At 44.5% G+C, this 27,936-nt stretch overlaps 1 protein-coding gene across 3 annotated transcripts in view; it reads right to left on the bottom strand.

Annotated features, from left to right (window-relative positions):
- Tenm4 (teneurin transmembrane protein 4) overlaps positions 1–27,936 on the bottom strand; it is a 699,747-nt gene that overhangs the window by 578,187 nt on the left and 93,624 nt on the right. The gene's annotated exons all lie outside the window — the stretch shown is intronic.

Here is a 27,936-nt window from a genome sequence, read left to right as displayed (position 1 = left end):
CCCAGGTCCCAATGGGAGACCATATCTCAAACAATAAGGTTATGGACAGCTCCTGAGAAATGACCCCAAAGTTTGTTGTTTGGCCTCCACATACACGTGTTCATGTATCCACATATATATGTGCACCTGCTCACATATGTACATAATAACAATAACTAAAAACAGGCATAAAATACTATGTGCCTGATATTATTGCAACTGCTCTGTTAGATTATCTAATACTTCATATATTAGTTTAATTAATACCTTAAATATATTATCTTATTTAATGCTCTACAAGTATTAATATATTTTGCAAATTTAATATGTATAACCTCCCTATGAAATATGGCCTATTACATTCCTTTTCTGTTCATTTATTTGAGTGTGTGTGTGTGATTGTGTGGGATGGAGTGGTACACACTAATAAAGCACATATGTGGGGGTCAGAGAACAACTAACAGGAGTTAGTTAGTTCTCTCCTTTTGGCATGTGGGTCCTGGGATCAAATTCAGGCCCTCGGGCTTGGCATCTTTAACTGCTCTGCCATCTCTATATCCCAATAGCCTCAGTATTTTATGATGAAAACACACACATACACGTGCACACACACACACACGTGCACACACACACACACACACACACACACACACACACACAAGTTATAGAGAGGCCAAGGAATATACCCAATCAAGATGGAACAACTGCAGGGCTTATGGTTCAATCTATGCCATACTGTTCTGAAATGGGTTTTCTTGGCATTGGCTAATAAAGAGCACCTCTGAATGCAGCCAGGTAAGCACCAAGCACCAAACACTCACTACCCATTAAAATGTGTTTCCAACATCCCTTCCACAGAAGGCTACCACCCATCACGGGGAGACCCAAGATACAATGACTGCTTGGTGGAATGTGCCCCAGTCCTGACAACCCTGACCTAAGCATGACCTTAAGTGGGCTGCTCCCTTTTATTTAATGATATGCCCAGTTTCCAAGCCACAGGACCTTCATGGTAGGGAGCTGTGTGCTTTGTTACCATCAAGGCTGGCTATCCACCTACTTCCAGAAGCCACACCCTTAGCAGGTATTAGAAGGCATCAGACTATCTGGCCAGTGATACTTGCTTATCTAAAGCCAAAAGACAAAGAAGCAGGCTTGAGACTACTTCTCTGACTTTGAATGTTTTTATTATCCTTAACCCCACGCTCATACATACAGCATTAACTTCCCTCCTATTACACAGTGGGGCTTCTAACATTTTAGAAAGTGGTTCCCAAGCCAAGCCAAACAAAGTCATTCATCTGTTTACATTCCCAGATCCATGCACAGGGACCAGTGCTCCAGACAAAGAAAGCTCCCACTGATACTTCTCAAGTTACTGACCCAGTTCCTCATACAAAGTAAAGTAGATCTCACAAACACCAGACTCCTCTCCACACCAGAGTATAGCCCAGACTGCCAAAAAGGGTAATCCTCTGCTAAATTCTATATAGTCCCTAACAATGCTGGCTAGTGATGGACACCAGGAAGCTAGAGAACAAGTCTGGGCTCTCTGTGCATCTGCTGACAGCTCTTTCAGAGTGTTTCATCCCTGCTGGAATCAAGGCTCAGGAAATAAGACTCCTAACAGTTTTCCTTTGACTTTGTTTCATATAATCCCCCCTTTGTCCATTTCATGCTCTTCTCCAAATGTGTTAGATCCCAGTAGGCCATTGTCCTTCATGAATGATGGCTCCAGGCTCTACAAATGACCTGCCATCTATCATCAAGGACCTCAAACTGCAACAACAGAGATACCCTGTGTTCCTCTGCAAGCAGGAAGAAGGGTGGCATTGCCTGGAACCTGCCTCCTCATGTCCTGGGAGGGATATAAAGAATGCTGGAATTTCTGGAGCAGGGAGCAGAGGGAGAGACATTTTACTTTTACAAGAAGCCTTTCTAGCCTGTGGATGCTGTTTGTTTAGTCTTCTGCCAGATGGTCAATCCCCACTTGCATCCATCTGGCACCTGCTCCCTGAACCTGGCTCCCACCATGTCATCCATCTCCCTTCTGAGCTCAAGGCTCTAATGAGATAATTTCACCATCATTGCACTGCAAACAAGAAATGGGCAGAGTGCTTAAGTAGTGGCTGGACTCATGTCAGGAAGGCCTGGGTTCAAATCTGCCTTTGCTACTTTCTGACTTTAACCTTATAGGTAGGCTTATTAACCCAATCCAAGACTTGGTTCTCTTTCTATCCTAGTTGTAGGAGCAGCACCTGCCTTGCAATGGCATCATGGAACTCAGTTGGGTAAAGAGGCAATGGATACAACTGCTGGCTGTCTGGGTTCTGCACCTTGGAACTCAAACAATCAGATCTGAAAACATTTGAGGGGAAAAAAAATCATGCCTATACTAAACATGTGTAGGCCAATTTTAATTCTTGCTATCTCCTAAACAGTCCATCTAACACCTGTTTACCCAGAATTTACATTTGGGTATTGGAAGTCATCCATAGATGATTTTAATTAAGTACAAAGATTAACACAGATTATGTGTAAATACTACAGCATTGTACTTAGGAGACTTGAGTGTCCATGACCTTTGACATCCTCAAGGAGATCGATCTGAAGCCAATCTCCTAGGGCTGATTGACAGCTCTAATCACCAAGCATAGTTCTTGGCAAACAAAACATACTTAATAAGGGCTACTATTGTTTTGAACTGAATGCGATAAAATATTAATAAAGACTGTATTTTCCATAAAGCTGTAAAATTGATAGTGGTAAAAAAAACCCAAAGTTTTGTCTGTGGTGTTGGGTCTCCCTTAACCTCAGAAGCCTGATGGTGCCTGTTCCAAACAGCTCCAGGACACCCTGAATCAAATGGAGATTCTGGCTCTGGCATTCCCTGCATGACCTCATCAGACCCAGCCAACTTGTCTAAGTCTCAGCTTCTTCCACTTCAGAGTGAGATAAGTGAGATCTATTCCCAAGTTTGTAGAGTTGGGTAGAAATGGAGTCAAATGTTAGTAGCTTTCATTGTGCATGTAGAACAGGTACAGGTCAGTTAGTCACACCAGTTCTTAATCATTAGATATGTAGTGGGAATCCATCCCATTGGACAAGATCTGGGAAGAATTTTGAAGAACAGAAGGAGGAGGGAAAAAAAAGTACCTAGAACTTGATCTATATTGTCACAGAGAATATGGTGCATACCATGATCTTTGCTCTGGGCCACATAATCTAGCCACGTAGAGAGCTTCTAACAACACTGGAAACCTCCTACTCAGAGGTTCTGATGGAACTGCTGTTAGGTGAGGCCCTTCTATCAGCAGTTTTGCAAAGCTATCAGGTGGTCCTAACATGGTAAGCACCAAGAAGGACTAATCTAATTGTAGACTGGTATAAATACACAGCTGCTCCTGGTATAAACATGTGCTCTGGGATCCAAGCATATTTAATCAAATGTGAGTCATGGTCTCAGACTAATGTAATGGTTTTGTTACCACAGCTGTATACTAGAGTGAGACTACAGCTCACTAGAGCAAATCTGTGAGAGACATTCTACACCTTTATTGCATGACCCCAGATGAAGACAAAGACACAGTAAGTAGGTAAAAACTGTAGTGTGCCAGAGTGATAGGATGCTGAAAGGAGCTGAGCTGATTCCCAAAAGGCTTTTCCTCTGTTTTGTCAAGCCCTGCCCTTCTCTTCCTACTCCTCAGCAGGGTCTCTATTCCAAGGTGTTTATCCTTGAAGATCAAGAGGCCTCCTTTGTGGAAGAGTGATCATAGTTTGTATCACTAGGTAGCCTCTAGAAGGTTCTTTTGCTTCCCAGACAGTTGGAGACACAGTTCTGGCAGAGAAGCCAGACATGTGTGGTGCCTCATAGGTTTGATTGCTCAGGTATTGGGGCAAGGGGAAGGAAGCATGGGTTTTCTCTGTCCGTGGTGCTGAACAAAGCCTGCCCTGGAGAACCCTAGTGCTGAAGGTACTGCCAGGATTTAAGCTGCATCCATCCACATCCCATGGGAGCTTGTTAAAAATGAAGAATCAGGGACCCCATCTCAGACCTGATGAGTCAGAACCTGCCATTTTCCAGCACCTCGATGATCTGTGTGCCCATTAAAGCCTGAAATGCAGGGGTTTGCAGCAGGAAGCTGTGTCCCTTTCATGAGCCATGAAATGAACCTAATGCATCAGAAAGATCATTTTGAAGGGTTCAAAAAATGAAATGGGTTTGAAAAGGATTAAAAATGTCATAGTTCATCCCAGGTGGCAACAGAAAGCTTTATTCTTACATGGAGGTCATAAGCAGGACTTAGGGTAGTCATTACTGTGAGCTGCGTTTTAAACAATGCCTGAATCTACTATTTTTCTTAAGACCAGGTACTGGTGATTCTTATCTGGTATCTCCCAGGATCTGACCAGGTAGGAAAACAGATAGCCTGAGAAAAGAAGTTTACAGCATAACACAGCAAGAATGGAAAAGTGACCCCAGGGCTCCTGGAGAGGCACACAGCTGAAAGCCCTGCAGAACAGAACAATTCACAAGGCCTGCTTTTGATGTCATTCAACAGATATTGCAAGAGAAGTAATAGCCAACAGTGGACAACAGTGGCAAGGACAAGCAAGCATGCTTGCTGAGGCAGAGGGGACCTCATCTCTCATTGTCCATAGAGCGATTTGAAAGTGCTCTTGGATTTTCTTTCTAGTTCAATGGCATTCTGTAGCATTTTACCCCACCCTGAGAACAGATATGGCAGTGATTATATTTCTTAGTGTGGGCAGTGGTTTTCTGTACTGGAGGGCTCTCTGTTGTTTCTGATGGCTTGTTGCCACTTGTCCCAGGAGGAATTTGGGGCAATGTGGTTTATGGTTAATACTCTGGGTGCTTTGCTCTGCACTGCTTCTAAGGTTTCTCTCCACTTACTATTTACCTTTCCATGCAAAATGGAGAGGCACATCTCCAAAGAACTTTGGAAAGACATAAATGGAGGCCTCTTTATAATGCACAAAGATGCTTTGTTCGACTTCGAAGGATGACAGAACCAAATGTCAAGAGTAGAAGTAACACTGTGATTTTTCTTTCTTTCAGGACTGGGCAATGGGAGTTATTAACCTCTGGCCACATGTCTGCTTTTTCACTCACACAACAGTGTCCTACATTTCCATTTTGCCTAGGAAATTGATGTCTAATGGGAGATGACAAAAATGACTCAAAATAATTTTCTTGCAGACTAGCAGAGTTTGTAAAACACTGAGCTTAATATCCCCACTTTGGTAAATTCTGCATGGAAGGAGTGGGACAGAACACACTCACACACATGCACACACACACAGACAGAGAGAGAGAGAGAGAGAGAGAGAGAGAGAGAGAGAGAGAGAGAGAGAGACGGAGAGAGGGAGAGAGGGAGAGGGAGAGAGAGGGGGGGAGAATGAGAGGGAGAGGGAAGGAGAGAGAGATTGAGATTGGTGGGGGAGAGGGAGAGAGTCAGAATCAATGAATACATTAATTCTTTTCTTGTGGGGAGGGAGAGAGGTTTGAGACAGGATCTCTCCACGTGGCCCCAGCAGTCCTGAAACTTATTGGGTAGACTATGCTGGCCTTGAACTTGAAACAATCTGTCTGCCTCTGTGTTCTAAGTGCTGGGATTAAAGGTGTAGGACACCATGTCTGGCTCAACACAACTTCTTTTTTTTTTTCAATTTTTTTATTAGATATTTTCTTCATTTACATTTCAAATGCTATCCCAAAAGTCCCCTATACCCTCTCCCTGCCCTGCTCCCCTACCCATCCACTCCCACTTCTTGGCCCTGGTGTTCCACTGCACTGGGGGATATAAAGTTTGCAAGACCAAGGGGCCTCTCTCCCCAATGATGGCTGACTAGGCCATCTTCTGCTACATATGCAGCTAGAGACACTAGCTCTGGGGGTACTGGTTAGTTCATATTTCAACACAACTTCTTGTAGCTGGTCTTGGGTCTGTCTTACAAAATCAGACCAGCATCTCCTCCAAAAATAAGTTCTTACAAAGTCCACTTAGACAGTTTCACTTTATATTTTAAATAATTAAATGATCAAAGGCCAACTTATAAAAATACATTTTCTTATACATTTTACCTCATTTCTAGAATCATCTTGAGTTTCTCATGACTTTAAGATGATTGGCATGTCTTAATATGGCAGGGGGAGTGGTTACCTCTTACCAGAAACTCCATGATCCAGGACCTTCATACCTTTATGTCATTTAATAAAAACAACAAACAATGTGATAAGTGCTAGAGTTTCTATTTTCTGAGATGGGGGAGGGGATAAGAAAAAAAGCCCAGAGAAGTCTAGTGGCCTACCTCAGAGCACACAGCTCATCAAAATGATACAAGAAGAACCTAAACAGCAACATGTGTGGCCATGAAATGTCAATCAAGCTGTCCATGGGTCAACCTGCTAATGGCCTTTCAATTTCAAATTCTAAGAGTCCTAGTGTGTCACAGTGGCCTTTCCTGTGGCTTTTTGCTATTCTCTTTCCCTCCTGCTTTTATTTATTTGGGTCCTTCTGCACCGACACTGCCTGACATTTCCCCTTGGTGCTGTCTTGTGCGTGTGTAGATGCTCAGTCACAGAATGGAGTCTTCTGAAAGCTTTTCATGCTGGCCCAGATGACACCTGCTCCCCCCCCCCCACCATTCAATCAAGCACTCTGGAAAACAAACAAACAAACAAAGCAAAAAATCCACAAGAACAACAAAAACCCAAAAAACAAAATCCAAAAAACAAACAATTAACCAACCCAAACTACATCGTTCCCACAGTGGGTAAGGTTCAGTAAGATTCACCTATGAGGTTGAATTTCCTCAATAGCATAGTTTAAGCATTCTGAAACTGGTTAATAATTGGAGGGAAATGTCTTTTCTGAGAAATGGCAGTTTAAAAACCCCTGATCTGAATACAAAGACAGTTGATTTTACACAATAATACTTTCCTCCGGACCTTTGGTGTCCCACACATTGTGAATAAGGGGTTACAAAACTGTACTAAGCCATCATCTCAAACCATGTATTTTATTTCCCAGCAAAAACACAAATGCCGCCGGGCGTGGTGGCGCACGCCTTTAATCCCAGCACTCGGGAGGCAGAGGCAGGCGGATTTCTGAGTTCGAGGCCAGCCTGGTCTACAAAGTGAGTTCCAGGACAGCCAGGGCTACACAGAGAAACCCTGTCTTGAAAACCCCAAAAAAAAAAAAAAAAAAAACACAAATGCCCTGTAAATTCTAACAAGAACATCAGCTGGAAGGAGATTCCTTTTGGCTCGCTGTCAGATCTTGCCCTACAATAAAGTGTCTCTGCTTGTTAGTTAGTAAGTTTTACCCAAAGTCATGCTAGTAAATATTTAACTAGTGCCCCCCCCTCCCCAGAGAAGCAAATAAGTCAATAAATAAACAGCACTGATTTGCAGAGTTTGCTCATTCCTGTGGTGTAAATACTCCGACCATAGCTAGCTCCAGGCAAACAGAGTCAGCACAGGGGAGCTGGGAAGACAGAAGCAGCCATCTTGCTGTGTGTATCACCATGATAAAACAGACTTGTGACTTCAGGAGAACAAGGTAATGGAATAAAGGAAATGGGAACTGGTGATTGCCAAGTGCTTTCTCTTTGTTTTAAACATAATTTATTTACAAGTAAGCTCATGTCCTTTAATTTTTAATCATAACTGTGTTTAATAACTAGCTCACACAAATCCCTTAATAATTAACGATGCATTCATGCATTCTCGTCAGCCAGCATGGAGGGTGCAGACCTTCATGGGGCCTTTAGTACCCTAGGGATGGAGGTATACTAGCTGATGCTGGATGGCTGCTTAGCACAGAGATTATCACATAAGTCTCTGAACCCATACTGTCAAAGCAGCAGCCAAGGCTATGGCTGTAGTCTTACTGTCCTAAAGAAGCTGAGTGACTTGTCACGATCTCCCACGTGTCTATAATTGTGTTAAGAGCTGTATATTTATTAACTCAGTATCTTGACCAAAACTGAAAGTGGGAAATCATTTCCATTTTACAGATTGAGCAACGAAGGCTTAGAAACATTAAGCAACTTGCCTAGAATCAGAGAAAAGGAAGTGGGTTTGCGGAAATGTTTAACTTCCAATCCTCTTTCCTTAAACAAGCATATTGCTCTAACATCATAAGCCAAACACTATTTCTACTATTCCATTTCCCTTCAAGACAAACTCATCTGGAAAACTGAAAAAAAAAAGTTTGTTCCCATTGTTCACAATTGAAGATTTAAGCAGTATTGTTCAGTCTCTGCTGCGATCTAGAAATTAAATAGCCTGGAGCATATAAAGAAAGTTTTGAAATGAACAGCACACTCCATTTGATTCTTTTGGTTTGGTAATCAACAATAAAAGCAATTAAATTATTAAGACTTAACTCAGGTTTTTCTACAAAAAAGTAATTATCACTGGAGGGGGAAAAGCAATGAATTGTGCACAACTTCACCTTCTTCCACTAGCAGGCAATGTGGAACACACCAATAAGATGTCCAGCAATGCACAAACTGGTGTGAAGATTTGAGTATCCTGCTGACTGACATCATCGTCCATTGCTTTATCGGGGAGAGAGCATAGGGGGTGAGCTACATCTCTATGGTAAATAGCTAAGATGGGTCGATGACAAATTCCTGCATCACACAGACACAAAGAACTTATCACAGCTTCTCCCTTCCCGTGTCGTGCCTCCAGACCCTACAATAACCCTCTGCAAAGCCAATGGAATTCTAATCATCCCCATGGTAAAGTTCTTGCTGTCCTGAATCTTTGTCCAGAGTCCCCTAGTATATATAGCAGGTGATCATGCCATTGAGCTTGCCCTGTGTTTTGGCAGATGTTTTTACCAATATGCTAAATGCTCCATCCATGGATGGTGGGCCTGCAGTCTAACTCCTGCCCGATATGGTACACCACCTACCTTCTACAGTGGAGGGTCCTGCATGGCAGGCAGATCACAATCACAGCACAGCAGGTAAAGAAAGTCCAAAGCAGACAGGAAGGACACAGCCCACTTCTGCAGTGTCCAGGAGGAGAGCCAGCCAAGACCACAACCAAATGCAAGCATTTGCACTCAGTGTTTACCTGTGAAAGTCTTTGTTACCAACTTCAGCAAGATCCCTGGGCCATGTGGATTGGATTGGTGGCTTTTTCATCATACCTCCGTAGCATAGACAGGTTGGAAACAGATGCATGATGCAAACTGCCTAAATTGCAGGCAATGCTTCTGTTGCAACAAACACAGGGAGGACTTTCTGGATCTTGGCTGGGAGGAGGGTTGTGTCTCACTTTAAAATCACTCAAAATGACGGTTGAAAGAGAAAGGAGAGTAATGTTTTCAGCATGAATGACATGGCAGGCCAGGGATTTTTTTGTTTTTTGGGTTTTTTTTCCTCTCCCAGTCATCATAACCAGCAATTCAAGGTGTCTATTGCAACTCCACTTCTTGGATGCTAAACAAGCCTCAGACATTTGGGAAGCTTGCACTGCCAATAAATTGCACAGTTGTGATTTAAAGCCCTGTCTGCTTATGCTGAGAATGCTGATTCCAGCTACACTACAGCTCTTGCCTATAACAGAATGGAAAAAAATAATCATTACTAAGCACTTATTTGGTACCAATAATAATGATGAAGATAATGGCAAAGATGAAAATAGCTGACATTTTTGTATATGCGAGGTAGTGATAAAACTTGAGTTCCAAATCCTGCTAAACCTTTTCACTTCCGAGGTGAGAAGCCTGGGGCTCAGAGAGCTTGTGTGACCTACCCCAAAGCTGTGGGGTTAAGGAACTTAGCTTACTCCACATGGATGCTGCTCTCAGCTACTTCTTGCCAATTTTGGAGTGATAAAAGAAAGTGCTTTCTATTCTCATATGGGGAAACTGAGGTCCCTAGAAGTCAATAGGCTTCTTCAGAGATGCATGGTAGATGATGCATTATCTAGTGATTCTCATGTTTCAAGAATAGAACTAACTTGGGAGGAAGCATGTCACCTGCTCTCTGCACAACATCAGTTAACTTAAGTCCCTTATTCTCTACACCTTGCTTTACTCTGGAGAACAGAGCAGGACTCTAACAGAAGCCCTATCCCAGCTTTGCTGCATAGGAGCCTGGATGCCTCTAAGAACGGTGAGGCTCTGGCTCTCTCTCTCTCTCTCTCTCTCTCTCTCTCTCTCTCTCTCTCTNCTCTCTCTCTCTCTCTCTCTCTCTCTCTCTCTCTCTCTCTCCTTAGCAAATGCTGCCTTCAACTCCACAACCTGCTATTCCTACAGCCCTGCTTGTTCTGTCTCCAGGCAAATAAATAGCCTCAAACGCTTCCCAAGTCACTGCTTAATGCATCTTCTCAGTGTGATCTCATTTATGAATCTGTAGAAAGGGTTTACAGCAATGCTGTTGATGGTTTGATGTCCCAAATGATTTATCAAAGAAAGTGCTGTAAAGGAACAGAAAGCCACCAGAGAGGAGGAAGGGAATTAACCACCCAATTTCAGCCAACAAGAACCAAGACAGCCATAGCAGAGAGGAAATAGGCAATCTGTCAGAGTTCAAACAACTTGTCACCAAGCTCCTGTGACAACTTTCTCCACAAACAGGGAATGATAAGATGGACAATTTGGTACATATTGAAGGAGTCGGCAGAAACTCACAAAGCCTGTTCTCTCGGAGACTCCAAGGCCTGTGAGGTTTGAGTTCCCTGTGGCTCGCAAGGGACTATCTCCATCGTAGCTAGGATGGTTGTGCAGACTTCACGTGTGCTACAGTTTGGCCTTCCCCCTATGTGCTGTGGGAAGATCAGGCAATGGGAGTAAGGGCAAAGGGCAGATGAGCTGGCAATTAAGGATATTCTGGGCTGTGTCTCAAATGGGACTCCATGGGCCTGAAGTCCATGTGAGGTTAGGGTCACATGTTCTTTCTTATGGGGGAAATGATTAAAAAAAAAACAACAACAACAAAACCCATAGGTTACTGGTTCTTGGCAGGTCAGTTTCACTTCATCTTTCCTTCTCCAAACCATCTCAGGCTAAGCTTGTCTCATGACTCCTCTTCCACATCCTTAGATCTTAGCACCTGCTGATTCTCTGCCCAGATAGCCCTATGATGCTTTGGGAGACAAAATCCTTCCTCTCTCTTAGATTTTCCCAGTGCTGCCTGACTGGGAAGCATCTTCTTCCCTCAGGGCTGGGTTCCTCTGTGTCTGTTCTGAGTGCATAGATGAAGTTTGGGCTAGCCTAGGCTCAGCCTAATGCCTTATTGTTGATGTTTTTAATGCCCAAATGTTTGAATGAGGGCTTCTGTGTAAGCACTTTGCACTGCGCCCCACCAAGTATGTTTCTGGCCTTGTTCCCACGCCTTTGCTCTGTCCTTATACCTTACAGGTTCCTGTACTGTACACCTTGCAGTGCTTCTGCTGTTTCATTCTTTTACTCTTCCTAGTTTCCAAAAACAGAGAGTATTTAAACAGAGAAAATGGATGTAAAACTATTCCCAACACTCTATGATCACATGTAGATAAGAAAGAAAAGGATGGGATAGTCACCAAACTTGAGTTATGAATTAGCTTATTTCTCTCAGCAGTCAGGCTTCAGTTGTAGCTCAGTATGTCCTAGGAGGCCATTGGAACTCGATGTCACTTCTCTCACAACTCCATGCTTACAAGGTGAAACTACCCTCTGTAGCAAGACATGAATTTTGTTTTAGGATTTATTTATTTGTGTGTGCATTGGTGTTTTACCTGAATTTTCAGTCTGTGTGAGGGAATCAGATTTCCTGGAACTGGAGTTACAGACAGTTGGGAGGTGCCACTTGAGTGAGACATCTCTAGCCCCCAACATATGTATTCTTAATACAGGTGAGTGTGTGCATGTGCATAATATACAGGTACATGTATGTATGTATGTATGTATGTATGTATGTATATATGTGTGCATGTTTGTGTGTGTGTGTTAAGAGAGAGAGAGGAGAGAGAGAGAAGGAGAGAGAGAGAGAGAGATGTGTAAGAACAGATGCACATGTGTAAGTCAGAGTACAATGTTTGAAAACCTTTCTACATTGCTCCTAAGACATGGTCTCTCTTGTCATGTGTGTTGCTTAGCATTCCAGACTAGCTGGTTCATGAGCTTGTGGGAAATTCTGTTGTCTCTGCCTCTCATTGTGTGGCAGGAGTTCTGGGATTACAGATGCATGACCCATTGCTTTTGTGGGCTGCAGGACTTGGATTCAGGTATCAGACTTGCACAGAGGGCTTTTACACAGAACCCTTTCCCCGACTCTCTTAACTTCCTTAAAAGGAAAAAAAGAAGTAGATTTCTCCTTGAGAATCCTTATCCAATGGGCCTTGTAAAACTTGAATGACTTCAATCTGGTCTCTGTATTTCCTCAAAAAATCTCCTCCATTTATATTGTTATGGTGTGAGCACTACAAAGTGCTTCATGGCTCATGCTGGATTCTCCAATGGACACAAGACCCACAAGGTTTGAGATGCACTGGGCTCTAGTGAAAGGTGTTCACTTTCCCATCGTGACCATTAACCAGGGCTAATGGAATACCCATAAAGTTCTGTCCTATACACCAAGGTATGGAGAACCTACCATGATGAGATTACACATCCCTGAAGCTCTTCTCAACCCCTTTGCTTTCTTATCTCCTGTCCTAGAAGGCCTAACACAAGGTCAGACAGTTGTGCGAATGGACAAATGAATCCATGATCCAAACTTCTAGCAGCTCATCTGGCTCGCTTTCCACCTGGCTGGAGATGGAGCTGTTCGTCAGAAACATTGGCTTCCTTTCTGGTTACAGATCTGGTGAAAACTGCCTGGGTCTGGGGGCTCATCAGCAAAGCCAGACCCTTCTAAGCTCTAGGAGTTCCTGTGGGCACACCTGGATCTAGTCTGGAGTTGCAGTGAAAGTATTTGTGGATACCACTGGCACTTATAACATGTTGGCTCAATACAGATTATTCTCCCCAGTGCGGACAGACCTCATGCAGTAAGCCCTCATTCAATCTATAGATGACTATGAAGGAAAAGACCACTTCTTCCCAAGAAAGATATAGAGGTGTTGCCCTGCCTCCAGACTTAATGTAGAAATGATGCCTGAATTTCCAGGCTGCTCAGTCTGTCCTGTAGATACTGGACTTGTCAGTCCCAACAATCACATGGAACAATTCCTCGAAAAACTCTCTTCCTTCAAAACGTATTGCACAGATGTAAATCTGTGCATTTATGCGAATAAATTCATATGCATAATAGCTACACAGACAGATACACTACAAGCTTCTATATCCACAGAAACAGATAGATAGACAGATGCCCCTTGTGATTTCGTTCCTATAGGGACCCTACACAGAGCCTGAGCACTCTGAAGTGCCCTAAGTGATAGCACTGCTCTCCCCAGAGGCCATGCTCATGGTAAGTACACACAGTTGAGCACATTGGGTACCTGAAATGGATTCTCCAGAAGCAATGTCAGTGTGAGCAATCATCTGCTTGGCTTTCGGCAGATAAAGTGGGGTCCAGAAGGGGGCATTCTCATAAGAAACCTCTGTGCCTTCCATTGCTTCAGGGAATCCTGACNGACACAAACCAGCACAGGGCTGGGGTGTGCACTCATGTTCCTCTGCCATCCATAGCATACAAATCAATGGTTGAGATGCTCCAATGCTGGCTAGGGAGTGAGGGAGAGGCGTGGAATGTCAAAGGGGCAAGATGGCTGTGGTCTCTTTAACCTGGCTCTGACTCATCACTGAGTAGGGAGTGGTACCCAAACTAAGAATGGGGTGGGGTTCCAACCTCCAAACCCATAATGACCTTTCCAGACACAGCTATCACCTAATGAGAAGCCTATCACCATTTCCTCTCAAAGACACTCTGGAGAAGAAGTGACTGTGCCACTTTGTGGAACCTCAGAAGGGAAGTGTTCCCTTTTGAATGATAGCTGACAGCCATTTGAATGAAACGGCCACCTGTTTCCCTCTTCAACCTGACTCCTCTTTGCTCTGTGGTTGCTGGTTTTATGTCAACTTGATGCAAGCTAGAGTCATCTGAAAGGAGGGAACTTCAGTTGAGAAAATGTTCCATAAGATCTGGCTATAGGGCATTTTCTTAATTAGTCATTGGTGGGAGTGGGGTGAGGGGACATCCCATTGTGGGTGGTGCCATCCCTGTATGGTAGTCCTGGGTTCTATAAGAAAAGCAGGCTGCACAAGCTACCAAGGAGTAAGCCAGCAAGCAGCATGCCTCCATAGACTCTGCATCCACTCCTGCCTCCAGCTTCCTGCCCTGTTTTTCTGTGGAGATATTATGGTCCTCACTTTCCAGTTTACTGGGTCAAAGGTATAGAGAGGCTCTGAATTGCTCCCGAATCTCTGAGAGCAACCACCTCTACATACACACTCCAGCTCCTGCCAGCCTCCAGGAAGCACAAGGCTCCAGCTCCACTAAAGATTTTCACACAGGTGGGAGGGTGGAGAGGTGCATTGTGAAAAATCAGGAAGCCAAATCACTTTGTGAACTCATTAAACATGTGCCTGTGTGCATCTCGGTGTGTTTTTCTTATTCCTACTTTCCCCTGGGTACCTATTATTAACCACCGCTCTCAGAAAGAAAACGTGTGTCCTATCCCAGGAACATAGTGTGGGGGAAGAGACTTCCTAATATAGTGAGTGCCATCAGCAAGTTTTTCAAAAGTCCCACTGCTCTAAAGTAGAACCTGGCTCCAAAACCTGCCTTGTCCTCCCCTGCCTATAGACTGAAGTAGAAGCTCCCACTAGACACTGAAGAGCTCTGAAGATCCCCTTTCTCCTCAGTCTCCACCTCTCCCAGACCAGGCCAAACCAGGACCTTGCTTAACCAGGCCATTCAAGCTTAACTCACAACCTCTGCCCACAGCCAGCACACTAACCAATGTCCCAGGGACTGTATCTTTATGCCAGGAGTATCCAGCCAGTTCTCAAGGCTTTGCCAAAGGCTCCCTAAGTCCACCATGACTCCCCAGTCCAAAGAAATCTCTGTCTTGAAATCCCATGGCTCCAGGCTCATCTTTCTTTTACAACACTTAACTGTTTGGTGTGACAAAACCTTCACATTCTTGCCTACTGTGAGTCCCCATTTTCTGCCTGTTCACCGGTTGGTCCAGGTCTGCTTCTGTAGCAGCAGCCACAGACCATAATGAGACAAGCCCTCTCTCAGCAGAAGCACAGCATCCTAAGGACTATGGGGCTTCAGAGTCACACCAGTCTCCATCTACTTCGGCTGCATCTCCTCAGCCCACTCTCCTCTTGGGAGGGAACCAAGTCTCTTCATATCTGTCCTGATGTCCCAGGACTAGGAATGTTGTATGTGTTAGTATAAACCTACCACTAAATTAGAAAACTATTTAATAAATTAGAAAGAAAGAGGAAAACCCTGGACCATATATTGCCGAAGGCCACCAGCCCTGCCTTGTTCAGTTTTCTTGCCCTGTCAAATGCTCCATCAAAGCAAATATTTAATAGTTCATATGAACTACTCAGAACTGAATCACACATAAGTCCTGGTTCTTAAAATAAAACATTAATCTTCACAAACACTCCGGCATGCTCCCCAAGTCTTAGGAAAGTGAGGTTGTATAAGTCAGCCAGGACATAAAGCAACAAGACTATGTCGACAGCTTTAAGTGCCAAAGAAATAGATAATTTTAATGGGTCCTGTATTTCTACAGATATAAAATCCTCTGATTGAGACAGAGACTGAGGCTTCCACTGCCAGATGACAGTGAGGTTTAATTTGAATCAATGAGGAAGGCATAGAAGCCAGTTACCTTTCACTATGCTACTTCCCACTAAATGAATGTTTAAGGCCAGTGGCAAAAGTACATTCTAAAAGATTGTTTTATGATTTAACAATTCCCTTGTCATCACCATCAGTACAAAATGCGCTATGACACTTATCCATATTTATTTATCTTATTGAATTTAAGTCAATTTCAATGTAAAGTCTAGAGTGCCTAGTGTAGTCTGTTAAAAGTGTCAAAGTCCCCATTTTACAGTTAAGGAAACTGAATCATTGTGAGTTAATTGTCCAGTTTTCCCAAGCTCACTCAACCATCTAGTCAGAGCTAGACTAGAATTAGATATCAGATTAAAAAATAAAAATGAAACTACCCAGATTTGTGACTTTTGCATATAAGCAGACCAACTAAAGAAATCAAGAGAATGTTAATGGCAAAAAAAAAAAAAAACCAGATTGGGGACATGGATCAAAGCCCAGCCACCTCAGTCCTAGCACCCAATGCCTCTGTGCCTGTTCTCAAAGACACACCACTGTCTGGCATAGGAGACTAAAATGGCAATGCTCTGCACTGGGGCTTTAGATTCTGTGAATGGTGGAGAAAAGTATTTCCAGGGCATAATTCAGAATGTTTCAAGGAATTACAGTCTCACCGGACACCTAGGCTCTCCACCAGGCCAAGAGGCACCTGGGTCCCTAAACATGCTGAGATTGCCTGACAGGCCCCCTCTCCCTCTCTCCCTCTCCTTCTCCCTCCCTCCCTCCCTCCCTCTCCCTCTCTCCCTCTTGCTCCCCTCTCCCCCTCTTCCTCTCCCTCTCCTCCTTCCTCCCTCTCTCTCTCCCTCCCTCCCCTCCCTCCCTCCCTCCCTCCCTCCCTTCCTTTGCTCTGTAGACCAAGCTGGCCTCAAACCCACAAAGGTTCATGTGTCTCTGGGGACTAAAGGAATGCAGCAGCCTGAAAAGGTTTCTCAACAAGATGTCCCCACAATAAGATCAACAAGATGGCTTTCTAGAACTTGAGCACTGACCTGCCATGCACATCCTAAAATCTAGTCACAAATTCTGCTGTAGTCCAGAACCTGGGAAGAAGACAAACAGATGCTTATCGCCTTCCTGTTCTGTGTACCCAATCCCTTCTCTTGCTGAGGCTCTGCAAAGTGAGGCTCTGTGTTCCCATCAGTCAGTGCAGAAAGGCCATTGAGTTACTTACAGTTAAAGAGAGGTTGGCAAGCTCTGAATGCCAGCTCAGGGCTGCCACACTCTATTTACCCCCACTCTTCCTTCTCAGGCTAGGTGGAGGATGTTTTCAACTAGAGCTTGGAACCATGACTAGTGTAAAGGCAGACAGAGCCTGGCTCTCCAGGGGGTGCCTCTGACTGTCTGGATGACTCCAGCAAAGTCAATGAATCTTATGCTGAAAAACTCCCCAGCTACTGTACCTATGGGATTCTCTCCAGGATGCTCAGTTGGAGGCACTAAGGATACAGAATGGAGCTATAGGGAGTGAGTGGAAGAAAAGTCTGTATATATAGCATTTTCAAGAGTATGCCCATTTTTCCAGTGGGTTGAACAGACTTGTGCTGGTACACATTTGGAGAAACATGAAAGAAAACTAGCAATGATTGAATCCTATGTACTATGCACCCTGCTAAGTAAGCATTTTCAAATAGTATATCGCATTTAGTCACTACAACAGCACGTCATCGCAAAGTAAGCCATTTGAACCTTGTTTCATGGACAACACCAAGGTTCCTAAGAGTTCAAAGTTTTTCCAGTTTTAAAGAACTGAGAGGTCAAGGCTAGATGGACTCTAGAGATTGTCTGTTTTTCTTTCTGTAGTACTAGGGATTGAAACCAAGTCCTCATGTGTGCTAGGTCAGTGTTCTCCCATGAAGTTCTATCCATAGCCCCAGGGACTGTTTATAAAGTCTCCTATGACAAGTCATTGTGTCTACAAAACTGTTTCCTGGACAAGACAGTACCTGGCCCAATGGAAATTCACCATCTGACTACACCTGGCCTCTTGGTCACCATTCAGGAGCAGCTAAGTTCTTCAAAGGCCTGGAGAATCTGAAGTATATGCAGCCAGAGGAATCTATCTATCTATCTATCTATCTATCTATCTATCTATCTATCTATCACCTATCTATCTATCTATCTATCTATCTATCTATCTATCTATCTATCATCTATCTACCTATCATTTATCTATTATCTATCTATCTATCTATCTATCTATCTATCTATCTATCTAGTATCTATCTATCTATCTATCTATCATCTATCTATCTATCTATCTATCTATCTATCTATCTATTTTGAGGCAAGGTCTCATGTAGCCCAGGCTGGTCTCAACTGGTATCAAATTCAGTATATGGCTAAAAGTGGCCTAGAATTTCTTATCTTCTTGCCTCTATCTCTATCTGAATGCTAGTGCTTGGATTGTAAGTGTTATGTCAGGCTTTTGCAGTGCTGGGGATGGACCCATGGCTTCAGAAATGCTAGGCACTAGGTACTCAACAGAGCTACATCCTCAGCTTCCAGAGAAGCACTTCTGTTTCTCGCCCTCGACGCTCTCTTGCCCTTGAAGCACAGAGATTTCCTTTCAAGTTATCTAAATTTAGGACAACCTCCACCATGCATACAAGAGTCAGGACAGGAATCCTTCCTTGGACCAAGACAAGTTGCTTTAAGAGTTTAAAGAAACTGAGGCAGAGCCCTAGTCATCAGCAGTGGGCGAAACCTTTTCAGGATCATCTGCTCATGCAGGAGTTTTATATTCATTTACCACATACTCACTACACTCTAGTCAATCCCACCATTTTCACCCCAGACACCAAAGACCTGTCATCAAGAGGCAGGTAATTAAATAGTAAAAGAAGATGCTTTGGGCAGGAAGGGTAAGCAGACAGGAGGACTTGTCTGTGTTCGGGCATTATGAGGAGATAGCACACAACCCAGAGAGCAAACGGAGACAGCCATGCAAAGATTTAGGGGCAGAGCTCTGTCAGCAGAAGCACAGATGTCTTGGCTATGGTGTCAGTTCTTCCAACCGTGGTAAGAAGGCTAGGTGTCAGAGGCAGGGTGAGCAGTGATGATGCTGAGGTCAGTATGACAGGGCAGATGGAGCATACCAGGCAGGCCCCAACAAGGACTGGTTTTCAGCCACAGCAATCTGGGAACCATAACTGTTTCTAAAAGGAGATGGGTAGCAGACACTAGTTTGTAGTTTTCCTACTGGTGATGGAATTGACAGTAGGTAGTTTAGAAGCCAGGCAGAACCTCCTGGGTATGGTGTAACAGTGGCTTAGACTGAGATGGTAGAAGGGGAAAGAAAGGGAAATGGAGAGACAGGAAACATCTGGGAGCATCTGTGATTGCTAATTTTCATAGTAAATATCCCACTGAGGCCAATGCTAAGCTGTCAGTGTGAAACTGAGTGCTGAAATGGGAAGAACTGTGCATAGCAAACTTCTACTAGGTGGTGGGAGCCCACCCCAGCACAGCAATCGTTCAGGAGCAGTTTTAGCAGTGCTTGTAAAGGCACTGAGCATGTGGGTAGGGCAGGGAAACCAAAGATGACCTCAGAGGTTTGGGCTAGAGTGACAGGATGGATAAAAGAGCCACTTCCTGAACCCCTCCCTGGCCTGCAGTAGCTTCTGGCTTCTGGGTTCTAGAAAAGCAGGAGGCTATGGAGAAAGAAAAGTGTCTTGAGGCTCAGAGTTCCTAGAGCTGACCCACGCTTTAGTCCCTCTGTTGCTCCAGGACTTGGTTTGACACACAGACAGAATTTAGTGAGGGGGTAGGTGTGAAAACAAATGCATGCTTGATCGCCTTCATCTGCAAAATGGAATGGTGGTGTGAACTCCCTTTCAAGGGAACCATGAGAATCCCATGGGAAATAACCTAACATCTTCCAGAGTGAAGACCTGAGGCTCTTTGCACCCCTGCTTCTGCATCCTCACATTAGCCCTTCTCATGTCATGGATGCTGAGCCTTGTGATAAACACATCACCTCATATGTGCCAGAGCCAGGATTCAAACCAGTCCAAGCAGTTACACTGATTGCTCATTAGCTGATTCAACCCCAGCCAAGGGTAGGTCAGTTCCCAGCAGGGGCAGCAGGGGCAGCAGGGCCATATGGGTATGAAGGACATAGTAGTGGCCAGTGTCCTACCAAGCCTACTGGGCAAATTACAGATCTTCCCTTTGAAGCTGGTCAAGTGATGTCTCCCAGGACCAATGATGATCTACACACACTATTTGGGAAAAGTGATGGTGGCATGGTGGCCCTCCTGGGAACAGCCTACATATGTGGTCAGCACAATAGCCAGGGACTCCCTGATGAAGACAGACTGACCTGTCCCTGACAGATAAGTGATTTTTTAAAAAACTCATTTGCATGGCCAACACATTTTTTCCAGGCTGACAGAGGTATAGGAACTCAGTCCTTTGAGTACCAGCTTAGGATCCATTCTGACTACTCAGGAGCTATGTGGCCTGCAGCCACCAGCTCATTGGAACAGACAACACCTCTCTCTCCTTGCCTGGAGAGTGAGAGTTCAGGAGGATTCTCCCCTCAAAGAGCTGTGGGGAGCAATGAGGGGATCGTGGAGTTGAGAATAAGTCAAGGGCTGATCCCAGCATCTCTCTTTCTTTCCTAGGGATGGATGGTTTGTTCTCAGCCATCTACTGTATACAGTATCAGTAGGCTGAGCAGGAGGGGGATGGTGTTGAAGGGGGAGACATCCCATCAGGTCTCATCTAGATGTTATAGAAATGGAAGTGACACATTAGTTCCTTCACATCCTGGGGCCAAAGGCAGCCAAATGGCCCTGAAAAATCACAGTGCTTCCTGGAACTGTAGAGCGGGGAGCCTCATGGGTTGGGCTGCCTTGGCAGGGGCTACAGGTCCAATCTCTTCTTTGCCATGTAGCTGGTTCCCAGGTCCAGCTTTGGCACTTCTTAGTTACTCGTGCAGAAAGGGCACCTGTTTTGAAATTAGTGTTGTCAAAATCTGTCAAGTTTTGTGCCCAGGTCCACAGCAAAAGTCCAGGCAGCCTGAGATGACACTGATTCTCATGACAAGAGAGCCCTTTGCTTTGTAAATGACAGGTGCTCAGTTCCAGATGTGCCTTCAAGTCACCATATAAGCTGTAAAGCAGGATTGACTACTAGCCTCATTTTATAGTAAAAACTGAGAGCAGTAAGGTCAAGGAATTAGTAAGCTAAAAAGGAGCTGAAACGGGGCATGCCCTAAGGTAGCCCAATACCAGAAGTCAAGATGTCCACTACCTCGTTGGGCGGATTTTTGAGCTCTCTCAGTGGTTAAGGGTGGTATATTCATGTTATAGAACTTAACAATGAGGACAGAGGTGATAGCCAAGTGGCTACAGAGGCCAGAAAGTCAAGTCTAGCCTTGGGGTTTTAAGAGACTTGTGTAAGAGAATGTGAGAAATATGAAAGCTTGCCAAAGTTCAGTCCCCTGTGCCAGGTGATGACATGTACCTGTCACCTTATTCCATTCCTTCTTCAAAGCAAGCCAAACAACCTGAGCTTTTTACACGGAAACCAGTCTTCCACCAAAGACCAATGCAATGTTCATTATACCAATTCTCCAAAATCTTTCCAAGGGTGAGTGACATCCCAGTGCTTTGTGACTTATAAGCATTCTTCATACGCATTTCTTTCTTTTGCTAGGATACTGCTGTCGCCGAGTGACAGATGGACACACTGAGACCAATAGCCCCAGTAGATTTCTAAGGGTGATCATTAGAAATGACGGATCTTTGTGTGATATACTGTCCTAGTTAAGCATCTCACAGTGTCTCCCTTCAGATACGCTCCTTGGACTGGAGAGCTGATTTCTAGGACAGATCAAATTCAATGGCCCTAGTCTTGAGAAAGTGAACTGAGCTTTTACCTTCCTGCCCCACTCTGTAAATTCAGAGGCATGCACAATTCTCTGTCTGTGAAGCAAGTGTCTAGATTTTTTGTTTGTTTTTGTTTTGTTTTGTCACCTTGCTATAAGCTAGAATTATCCATGAAGAGACACCTCAGTTGAGAAAATACCTCCATCAAATTCCCTGTTGTGTGTTTTCTTTGCTAATTGTAGTTCATTTTCTTGATAAAGGATTGATGGAGGCCATTGGGGCAGTGTCACCACTGGGCACATGGCCCTGCATTATATAAGAAAGCAAAGCATAAGGCATATACCAGCAAGTAGCCCTCTTCAAGGTCTTTGCTTCAGTTCCTGCCTTAAGTTCCTGTCCTGACTTCACTTCATGAAGGACTACACTGAAACTATGCTGCAACAGTCTCGTTTGCGCATGCCCCACCCCTAGGCTGCTTTTTGTCATGATATTTTATCACAGCAATAGAAACCCTGACACAGCAGGCATAGCTGACCACAAACCATGTTTCCTCAGTGCCAGACACACCCTCAAATGTTTTGACAACTAGCCTTGTTTTATAGTAAAAACCAAGACCAGAAAAGTCGAGAAACTGGTAAGCTAGAAATTAGCAGAAATGGAGCATGCTCCAAGATAACCCAATACCAGAAACGCAAGGAGTCCACTACCATGTTGGGCTGCCTTTTGTGTTCCCCCAGTGGATAAGGATGGTGTATTTGGGTTCTAGGAGATCCTAGAACTTAATGATGAGGACAGAGGTCACAGCCAAGGGTGACAAAAGAATATAGCAGAGAATTTCACAAGTATCTCCCAGGGTAGGAAGCTAAGTGTTCAAAACTGCATACTTCTTATTCCACTGACTCTTCAGGAAGTGCACTCGGCACACTGCACGTACACCCTGCATGCACACCCTAGGCTTCCCTCTTCCCATTTGCAGCTGACAGCAGGAAGGCTGGACACTGTCCCCAAAGTCAATGTTGGCATGTGATAGAGATGCGATTCCACAAAAGGCCTGCCTATCCATCATTCATCTATCCAAACAACTGCTTACACAGAAAATACCGTGCACTAGACAAAGCTGTAGTTACTAAAGGGCACACGTTTCTTGGCTACCATATCACTGTCCGTCATCTTTTGCAGGCAAAATTTCCAAGGCTTTTTCATCTGTCCTTCATGTACTTGGTTTCCAGACCATTGTTGTCTAAAATGAGCACAGAGCAGTATGGCCATGACTCTGAATGGGGGATGATCTTTGAAGAGAGCCTGGACAAGCCTGTGGCTGGGCAAGATTCCTCTTTGATGTGGCGATCACTCCCCTTATAGAGCCTCTGCTCACAGCAGCTCTTCTGGCCCCGCAAACAACTTTTCAACTTTTCAACTAAAACCGTGAAAATTGTTTTCACAGCTGTTGGTACTAAACTATGCCTGTTCTTGAGTGTTGGGTTTAAAGAACTAAGGAAGAAAAAGGGAAAAAGAAACCATTCCTAATATCGGTGGTACTGATTTTATGAGACAAAAAAAATGGGCACATTTCAAAAATCTCTTTTACATCTTTCATTTTCCTCCAAGAAAAGTTAAGACTCAGAGCATCCAGTGGGCTTGTCTGTGTTCATCTGGCCTGTGAGCAGGAAGGCTGGTGTGTAAGATCTTAGCCCTTTGGCTCTGGAGTTTTCTTTTGCCTCCTGGGCTTTCTCATTTGTATCTGTTAAGTTTCCTTTTTCTTTGAAAAGGACCATTGCTTAGAATACTGTGTTTGATCTGATATCTGGTGACACTTTCTTCTCAGCATAGAGAATGATCTGTCTCTGGTTTCTGAGGTCCTGGACACATCAAAGTCCTGCAGACGAATAGCAGTGAATATGTAGCTGAGCTAGACAGAGAAGCAAAGGGTGGACAGAAAAACAACCCCAACCAATCCAGTTGCCAAAATCAGAGAATATAACCTGGGCATTTTAAAAGCAAAGAACTGCTAATTCTACTGTAGTGTCACATCCAGGAAACTAGTCCAGGTCAGTGAGAGCCTGTATGGATACCCAACAGAGTTTGTTTGTTTGTTTGTTTGTTTGTTTGAGACAGGGTTTTTCTGTGTAGTCCTGACTGTTCTGAAACTCACTCTGTAGACTAGGCTGACCTCAAACTCAGAGACCCATCTCCTTCTGCTTCCCAAGGAATTAAAGGCATGAGCCACTGACACCAGGCTGTCACCCAACAGGGTCTTTGTGATTGGTGTGTGTTGGTGCTGAGTCCCCTGAGCTGTCTCAGGTAATAAGAGGTGCTCATATTCAAATCCATGACAAAGACTCAAAACAGTGGCCCGTACTACATCCAGCTCCTGGCTGCCAACTCTCTGTACCTGTTTACATGTGCCCATAGCTCTCACCATCTCAAGGCAAACTCCACCCTCAGCCTAGGCCTTCTAATCTAGAAGCATCTCCAGGAAATAACTTTATTGGATAGCCCAGGGTTGGTCTTAATGTCCTAGGACATGAGGCAACTTAGAAAACGCCATAGAACATTTCATGATCCTGGAGAACTGTATGAAAGTTAGCATGTCACAGACAGCTTTGAGGGAGTTTCACTTGGAGCCTAAGTTTTTATTTTGAGACAAAAATCCCTTGTCTGAAAAACACCCAATAGCAACTCAAGGAGAAATATTTTGGGTTACTCAGTGATGTTAGCCACTTTCCTCTGTGGGTTTTCTGCCTTTAGCGTATTAACACATGCTATCCCCTCTGACAAGTGTATTCTTTCTCACCCTAGATAACTCCTATTGATGTGTCAAAGTCTGGTTCAACGTAGAACTTTTCAGAACAATATTTCTGAAAACTTCAATTTTGATTTTCTTCCTTATATATCACAAGACTTGGTATAAAATGTTCTTTCCTACCCAATGAACTGGGCCTGATTCTTCTCTGCAAGATGCCCATAGAAGGTACCAGTTCTGGCACAGTGGGCAACAGGTAGTGTCTGGAGGATATGAGAAGGGAAGGAATGGGAAAAGGAAGGAGTCCATTTTCAGAATGGAGGTACTGTTCAGGGTAGCCCTGCAGCAGAACCCTGCCAGCAAGGCCGCTTTTCTAAGGCAATAGCAGTCATGCTCAAAGAGAGTCAACAGGTCACTTTGGGAAGATTCAAAATAGATGCCACTCTGCTACATCATTGGATGTTGCTAGGAAACCGCTGGTTCGCTACAAGGCAGGTTGATTAGTGTTGCAAGGAAGCTAGAAACCAAGAAACAACTCCATCTTTTCACCCTGTCCAAGCCAAGAATTGGCACGCTACCTCCCATGCAGCCCCAGTGGAAAGGCAAAGCTTGAAATCAGGATTGAAGATTGTAGATCCTCTGTAAAGCATTTCTAATGGGCCTCTATGAGCACCAAAGTCAGAGGAGGGCAGATTTCATTTATGAGGCCAGCTCCCTTCAGTCTGTGTGTCTGCGTAAGTAGAGTCAGGTGGAGACTTAGCCTGGCAAAGTCTCATTTGCACACCAAAGGAGAGAGCTCTAAGTAGTCAGAAAGAATTGCTAATTGTATGTTTATAAGTTCTTACTACAATACAGTGGGAGCCAAGAGACTTCCCATTTATTGTTTATTGCTTTGTATCAATTACTTAATCATTCTGAGCCTTATTACTCCCACCTGTAAGATACGGATTAAAATGTCCCATTTATTATGACATTGCTATGAAGACGCAATGATGTAAAATATGTGAAAATTCAGACCCAGTAGGGCTGCACCCTGTTTGTGATCTCCACAGACACAGCTCCCTGGCTGTCACTCCTGCTGCTGGCTGCCTGCAATCTCCTAGGTACTGAGATAGACCAGTGTGCACCGAGTCCATGCTGCCCAGAAGACTGAAACAAACTATACTTTCTAAGGCTGAGACCTGGCCCCACTCAGGGACACAGCATGGAGCTACTTTGAAGGATTCACATTCAAGGCACAGTCTCCTCGGCCCCTGGGAAAGGCAACAGCTGAGGGAACGAGGTAAGTTACCAAGCTAAATCATTCCTGATTAAAGCCACTGGCTTAAAGCCAGCCCAGCCAGCCTTTGCAATGTTTACGTTCATCAGTACTTGCCTGACATTCTCCCATACCTCACATCTACAGAGTACCTTCCAGTTCACGGCATCCTGGAAACAGTAGTCATTTAGTTAATCTTGCTGTGCACGGGAAATCAGCCTGCTTGGTTCTTAGAAATAAGAGAAAAGAGAACCAAAACAAAGCAAATAAAAACCTCATTGAACTGGTCAAGGCAGTCCAGGAGGAGCAAGTCTATGGTGGATATGTCAATATCACATCCTACTGGAGACTATGGCACGTAGAGCCCAGGGATATTTGTATCATGTGATCATATCCTACTGTAATCAGGGCTAATTAAAACAGATTTGGTACTTGTGCCTTGGAGGGGGACGACGCCTTAACTGTTCAGGAGCCTTGGTTTGTCTTGATTAGGCTCCTCCTCTGATGCTTGGTACCTTAATTTGGGGGCTAGAGGCAGTGGTTTGTAACAGAGGGGTACCAAGGGTTGGTAGGGTATTGAGAAGATCAGAGAATACAATTTAAAGCTCTGTGGGCCTGTGAGCTTTCTGGAGGTAGGTGAGCAGAGGGTAGAACAGAGTAGCCACACAAAGAGAAAGACCCACAGATACCTCAGTGCCCTACAGCCCTTTCCGGGCTCTCTGTTAAGCTCTGCTGCAATAGGGTTCTTGTCTTTGGATCACCTCACTGTGGCACTACAGGCCTTCATATTTCTACTGTAGCTTGAGTAGGTAGGTGAGTGTTCTGTGACACCCAAGATCCTGTGCAGGACAAGATCAGAGTGGATAACTGTTACCCTCATTCCAGAGGTGATAAGCACAAGGACCAATCAGCTCTCACAGCTCCATCTGTAGCCAACCCAACATGAATTCCAGAAGGATCTTCTCTCCTCCTCCTTGTTTGTCTGACTCTGAGTAATTGCAAAGGACCCACTGAGTCTCAGAAGGAAATGATATGATATGACAGATAAACTGTGATAACCTGCCTCCCAAATGTCCCATAGACTATGATTCTGATGGAAGTGATGTGTGTGTGTGTGTGTCTCAGGCGCTGGGGGGGGGGGGGGGGGGGGGGGGGGGGAGGGAGGGTTGGGCTAGGGGGTGCCGTCTTGTGTTTTCTTCTGCATTCCTATAGTACAAAACAGGGCTTGCCCAGAGCAGATGCTTAAAGATGTGTGTGAAATGAATGACTGAATCCATTTATCAGATGCAGGACTTTCTGACCATAATAAGATTAATAGAAGTTCCCACACCCTCAACCACAGACTAAAGAAAAAAAAAAAAAAAGAGCCACTACATTTGAGATTCCGGATTCTTTGGAGGCAAATTTTTACTTGTGAACAACAGCTGCTATCAGCTTGAGTTCAGCTCCCGGTCAGTGCCTGGATATAAGAGGGTTATCTAATCCTTGGAATGGGATGGCCTCTGACTGCCACCCAGATGGCAGGAGGTGGAATTCCCTTCATAGCATCCCTAGCAAGAGATTTGGTTGCCTGACCAAAAACCCGAAGGGATTTGCAGCCAGCCCGTCCCTCTCCTCAGAGGCAGCTGCATGGATAGAAAGGCAACTTCTACCTACTGACTTCTTCTCCAAAGGCTCTGGCCCTAGCCTTAAATTCACATGGAAGCAATCTAAACTATCTCAAATAAAACATGCAGCCTTAAAAAAAATCATCCTGGAATGTGGCCTGGTGAATTCTAAACTTGCTCAATGAAATTTGACTTGGCACACTTAGCTTCCCTACATCCAAGATGCCTGAAATCTTAGCCCAGACCTGGGTTCGAGTCCCAGCTGGACCTCGGGAAGTAACCCTTGCCATGTAGCTTCCTCCTGGAGCTCTGCAGAAGAACACTAGCCGGCTGAGTCACATCTGACTGTGCATGTCGGAACACTTAAGTTAGCTGTAGAGCAAAGCTGGTGTACAAGTCAGGGACTCTGAAGAGGATCTCTCCACAGACCTAAGGCTCTAGACCCTCTCTCAAGTCTCACACCCCAGCATGGCAACAGAGCGGAGAAAGATCTTATTCTATTTTTTTCCCAGAGTATGTAGGAGAGAGGTGTGTAGGCCTAACTATTGATGCTATTATTCTCCAGATGCACGGAATAAGGAACATCAGGCTCAGTGCCCACTTGACCCAGGTGTCTGTGTACATGCCTCCCTGGCCTAAGTGTGGCCAAGGCTTCAGACTCTCATCTATAAACAGGAT

This window comes from Mus caroli, chromosome 7 (genome assembly GCF_900094665.2).
Source record: "Mus caroli chromosome 7, CAROLI_EIJ_v1.1, whole genome shotgun sequence".
NCBI classification, from domain to species: Eukaryota; Metazoa; Chordata; class Mammalia; order Rodentia; family Muridae; genus Mus; species Mus caroli.
This window is presented reverse-complemented; position numbering and strand designations above follow the sequence as displayed.